The sequence below is a fragment of the Carlito syrichta genome, unplaced genomic scaffold, assembly GCF_000164805.1.
Source record: "Carlito syrichta isolate Samal-C Ts95f unplaced genomic scaffold, Tarsius_syrichta-2.0.1 Scaffold307329, whole genome shotgun sequence".
In the NCBI taxonomy this organism is placed as follows: domain Eukaryota; kingdom Metazoa; phylum Chordata; class Mammalia; order Primates; family Tarsiidae; genus Carlito; species Carlito syrichta.
Window position 1 is genome coordinate 215989 of NW_007251425.1, and position 5807 is coordinate 221795.

Consider the following 5807-nt stretch of genomic DNA (forward strand, 5'->3'; position numbering starts at 1 on the left):
TGCAGAGACGGGGTCGGGGGACGGAGAAGGGGGCGGCTTGCTGCCTCGCAGACGGGTGAGAGGCTGGAGGGGAGGCCCGGACGAGGCTCCCGACGTCCCGACCGGCTGCGGGAAGGACCAGGTGTCGGGGAGACCGGGGGTGGTGGGGAGCCCGCGCGGCACACTCCACCCACGCCCACCATGGCCTCTAGACCATGCCTCCACCCACGCTCACTAGGGCCGCCACCCCACACCCAACATGGCCTGCGTCTCCACCTCACATGCCTCCAGCTCACACCTCTGCTGGCCTCCACGTCTCTGCCCCACGCCCAACATGGCTCCACTCTCACCTTCTGGATGACCTCTGCCCCGCACTCACCGTGGCCAGTGCCCTGACCCTCGTCCTGGTAGTGGAGAGAGGCCAGGCAGGCCGGGCACTTCCCAGCGAGCAAGGGGCATGGGCCCATCGCGAGCAGGGGATGGGGTGTCACTCGCAGCGGTGTCCATGGCCCGGCCCCAAGGGGTGACCTGGCCCCAGTGTCCCTGGCTGGAGGCTGCTCGTGGCTCCCCGGGCTGGCCCGGTGGCCCTGCAGCCGCGAGCAAGGCCTGGCCTGGATCCTCTGGGCTTGGCTCTTGCCGGCCGCCCTCCCGGGTTCCATCCTCCCCATCTCGGCGTCCTGGGGCCTCGGAGGCCGTGTCCTCGGTGGCAGGGGGGGGACCGTGAAGCCAGCAGAGCCCCCGGCCTGTGCCACATGGCACGTGTCTCCACGCGTGTCCACCCACACCTTCATACACATGCACACCCTGCACACACAGGCCCACGTATGTGAGGATGCACGCCTGTAGGGGCATGGCTCGGTTTTCTGGCAGCTCCACCCCTGATGCTTTCTCCGAAACAACCCACCTCGGTGTCGGTGTCGATGGAGGTGGAGGCTGTGTTGAGGAGGAGGTGAGAAAGGTGATGTCGATGGAAGTGGAGTTGGAGCCCGTGTTGAGTGAGGGGATAGCGGTCACGGAGAGAGTGGAAGTGGAGGCCCAGCTGGGTGTGGGGTGGAGGCCATGCTGGGTGTAGGGCTCCTGTGGGCTCAGAGGGAAGTGGGGAAGGGCCAGGGCACGGCACTTTAGAGCCACTGTGGACGATTGCTGAGCCTGATTCTCCCCGGCTGGCAGGACCAGGGACAGAGCCCTGCCTGGCAGACCAGTTGCCCCCCACAAAGCCCTCTCTCTCCGGGGTCCGTCTGGAGTCAAGGGGCTCCCCTGCCTGGCCCCTCACTCATACTGCGAGAGCCTGCCGGGTGCAAAGTGGGGCTGTCTCCCACCAGCTGCATGGGAACAGACCCCGGAACCTCCAGGATGAAACACACTGAGCTTTCGATCATGTTTGCTTGCATTCCATAGACTCTTACCCTCAGATGGGACCCCAGACCGTCACCCTCAGGCCTTGAACCGAGATGAGCAATTGTACACCTTGAGCCAGAAAGCTGAAGCTCAGAGGGGCACCCCAGGCTGAGCTCAGCGCCACATGACCCTGAATGACTCATGCAAAAGCTTATTTCCCAGAGTATGTTAGCAAAACATGACACTTTCCAGACTCCCTTGCAGCTAGGGCAGCCAACATGACAAAATTCTGGCCAATCATATATGACTAGAAAGGATATGTGCAACTTCTTGGCCCTGTCCTTACAGGGAAGACACTTGCCCTCCACTTTATTATCTGCCCTTCCCACTGGCTGGAACACAGTTGCAGTGGCAGGAGCTGAGGCAGCCTTCTTGGGCCCAGTCAAAGAGGGCAACACCCTAGGAATGGCAGTGACCAGCCTGGTGGCGGATCTCGGACACTGTGGGGCTGCCATATTGACCCTGAACTGATATGTGAAAGAGAAATAAGCTTCTATTTCATTTGAGCCCTTGCTATGTTGGTCTTTGTTGCAGCCACAGGACCCGTAGTCCAGCTACTATAGCAGGGATCACCCGAGACAGGAAGGATTGTTGGAGGCATGCTGGGAACTCCTATCAGATACATCCATTTACTTCCATGTCTATGTCTTTATCTGGAGGAAGCATCCCTCAGATTGCAGGTGGAGGGGAAGCCCCCCCAAATCCAGTCAAAGGGCACAGTTGGGAGAATCAGGATGGACTTCCTGGAGTCAGTCAGACCTGTGAGACTCGGCAGGAGGATGGCGAGCCCCTGTCTCATGACAGGTGAGGGGGAGGCTGTGGATCCGGGTTTCCCTTCACCCCCGAGAAGCACAACATTTTGATTAAACCACTGACAACTCTGCTGCAGGGCAGAGAAATTTGGAAACATCAGGAAATCAAACTGTGAAACCTTTGAAGGAATGTGAGTGTATGTGAAAATGTGGCAAAGCGAACGTGTCTGGCTCCAGCGCCGGGTGGTATGCCGGCTCCTGGAACCAGATCGGATGCCTTGGTGGCTGGCGGCCCACCCCGGTGCTTCCCTAACACGGCTACCACACCCTGTGTGTTCCAAGCCTTGCCGGTGGCCGCCGTGCTTGTGGGGTTCCAGGGATGCTTCCCCGGCCGAGCCTGTCTCCTCCAAGCCCTGCACGAGCATGCTGGGGGGTAACTGCTTGCCACTCTGTCCCCGGACACCAAGAGCCAAGTGTGATTAGCTTGACGGGGAGTTTGTGGTGGTTTTACATAATTTTCTGGATGCACTGCTGGTTCCTGAATGGGCGTTTGCAGCTCCCTCCGAGTGCCCAAAGCTGGCCTGGGTGTGTTGTCCGCCCCCTGGAGTTGTGAGGCCTGATTTCCTCGCCCAACCTGGAGGCGGCATTCCTGCCTGCTGGATGGATGCGCGGGTGGCTCCTGTGTGGGGAACGTGCCAGGGAAGATGGCGCCGGAGGGGGGGGCTCGGGGGAGGGGCTGTCTGGGTCGAGGGGAGGGCCCGGGCCAGGGCCTCTGACCGTGAGGGTGGGCTGGAGAGGCGATTCTCCCTAGGAGCTCCCCTTGGCCGGTCTCTGCTAATGCTGCCTCTGGAACTTTTTCTGGGGCTGCTTCCCAGACAGGGCCTTTTCTCCAGTGCAGGGGCCCTGATTTGCCAGCAGGATCTCATAAAGAACTGCTGGTAAGCTAAGTAGGAGCCGGTGCCAGGCCCCCAAAGGCCAGGAAGGAAACTCTCCTCCTGACTGAAAACGTGTCTTGGGAACGGGCGTCCCCTCTAAGGACGAATGCATAGCAGGGGTCGGACGAGCTGCAGAAGGGTTGGCCACCCTTTCAAAAAAAGGTCAAAAAGACCCTTATTTTGGAAGCACCGACTGAGCCCCAGAAGGAAGGCCCCAGGCCTCTCCCGGGGCTGCACCCACCCCGGGACAGCTTCTGCAGGATGAACCAAACCTCCTGGTGTGATGCTACTTCCCAGAAAATGGGGCAAACTGGCAGCCTCAGCCCTCTGGGCCCGGCACGCAGAGGCCGGGAGCTGAACCGGCCCCAGAGTCGGCTGAGTGCGGTTGGTCTGGGGCAGGGGCTGCTGGCTTCTTTCTCTCACTTGACAGAGGGCACGTGGGTGCAGAGAGGGTGGGCGATTGGCCCCCAGCCCGCAGAGCCAGGACGAGTGCCCACCTCTGGCTCCCAGCTCCGACTCCTTCTAGTGCCCCAGCCAGGAGGCATCGGTGTCACTGTTTGCAGAGTCATTGTGCTGGCCCCCGAGGCTCTGCAGACGGGTGACAGGTTGGGGTAGGGCTGGGGAGAACCCCGTGCCCGATGCCAGCCCCACACACTTAGATGCCCCCTGTACCGACTCGGAAGGAGTGGGCAGGTGGCTCTGACCGTGGGACCCCGGCACCCTGCCTCATAGCTCTGTCCCTCAGGTCCGGCCTGGGGAGGGTAACCCTGAGCCGCCTCGGCTGCATGCTGCCCAGGTCCTGGGGGAGTGGACACGAGCTGGGTCAGACAGAAGCAGGAAGCCTCCCGGGAGCTGGCGGTGCTGTTTCCCCGACTCTGGATGCCCTGCAGAATCTCACAGATGCTCAAGCGGCCCCTTCTGGTTGGGCGTGAGAGGCTGGTTTAGGTTTGACCTGTCCCCTGTGGGGGCTTGGGGAGGCCGGGCACTGGGGGTTGAGGCCCAAGTGGGGTGGCAGGGAGGCCCACGGAGAAGCGACATCTGGCTGGGAGCTGAGGGATGGGGTGAGCTGAGCGGACTAAGGCGGGAGGAAGGTGGACGGAGGGCAAGAGGCACTGCGGACTCTGGGGGCCACAAATGGTGGAACTTGGCACAGAGGCCTTTGGGGCTGGGGGGCAGTGAGGGTGGAGGGGCGACAGCAGACTGTACTTGGAGCTCCGTATTGGGTAGATGGGCATTGAGAGGTTATACGGAAGGAGGGATGTCGTCAGAGCTGCCGTTAAGGAGGTTGCCATATGGATTGCCTGAGCCCGCGGGTTCAAGCCCCGCTTGGGCAACTTGGCAAGACCTCATCTCTACAATAAATCAAAAACTAGCTGGGCATGGTAGCACCCGCCTGTAGTTCCAACTACTTGGAAGGCTGAGATGAAAGGATCGCCGGAGCCCAGCAGGTCGAGGTTGCGGTGGCCGTGAGTGTGCCACTGCACTCCAGTCTGGGCGACAGAGTGAGACTCCTACTCAAAAAAAAAAAAAAGGGAGTCTGCCGTAAAGGAGGCTGGGGATAAGAAGGCTGCTGCTGGTACAGCCTGAGCCCGGGAGGCCCCCAGGCCGCCTGATTTGAGGGTCCAGGCAGGGGCACCAAGGCTGAGCTGGCCCTTACCTCCCCTCGGGACACTTGACTCAGGCGGGTGGCCAGTGAAGACACTCAGTCTTGGGGTGCCACCCCTGGGCCACTGGCTGTGGGGGCCTGTCTTTCCACACAGACCCCTTTGACCCTCCCGATCCCCATCCCTAGCCTTGAGGCTGGGGGGCAGGTCCCTGAATCTGAGCACCTGGGGACTCTCAGGATGGTAGGTCACCACAGGTGCCCCGGTCTCCGCTTGGACCCTCATTGCCCTCTGACCCCTGGAAAGGACATTTTGGTTCATCCCCTGTTTGTGGTGGCCGACAGCTGCCTTTCCTCTCCAGCCGGGCTCCAAGGGTGGCGTGGGACTAAGTGACCTTGGACCCTCTCTTAGGCCCTGGAGGTGACAGGTTTTTGCCCCGAGCCTCGGCGATCAATTTTCCTGAGCCCGTGGCCCTGTGTCCAGCCCTGGGCGGCCACCGTGCCCTTCTCAGGTCTGGCAGACCCATGTCTGTTCTCCCTGAGCCCAGCTGTCCGGGGCAGGAGAGGCCACCGAGAGCCCTCAGCGGCTGCCAGGAGCCGTGGCCCCTGGAAACGAGGTGCCGGCTGAGCCCCAGCTTCCCGGACTCACGCGGTGTTTTGCATTCAGTGATCTGCACCTGACAGATGCTTCAGAAAGCACCACTTTGCTGACAAAATGAAATCCAGCTCAATTACCATCATCCGCTTGCCGCCCAGCCTGGGAGCCGAGGCAGGTCCTGCGTCCAGCAGGCGGTGGCTGAGCCCGGGGCCAGTGCAGACAGGACGGGGCCGGCAGCAGGGACAGCCCAGCCAGCCCTGCCTCAGTGCCACAGCCCCCCTCCCTCCCCTGCTCCGGCTCCCATCTGTGGCCTGGAGGATACGGTCCTGGGGAGACCGGACTGGCCCGGCCAGCCCCGCCTTGGTTCCACAGCCTCCCTCCGTGGCCTGCGCTCCCACTCTCATCTGTGGCTGGAGGGACACAGCCCCGGGGTCCCCGCTTGGCTGCATCTCACTGACGTTGTCGTGTGCCCTTCCTGTCTGTCACATGGGCCTGGCATGTGTTCCCCAACGCTCGCGTAGGGAGCCCGGGGTGGGGGGGCG

The 5807-nt window shown here is 62.0% G+C and overlaps 1 protein-coding gene across 1 annotated transcript in view; it reads right to left on the reverse strand.

The window, feature by feature from the left end:
- Nucleotides 1-5807, reverse strand: part of CAMTA1 (calmodulin binding transcription activator 1) — a 294680-nt gene that overhangs the window by 99655 nt on the left and 189218 nt on the right.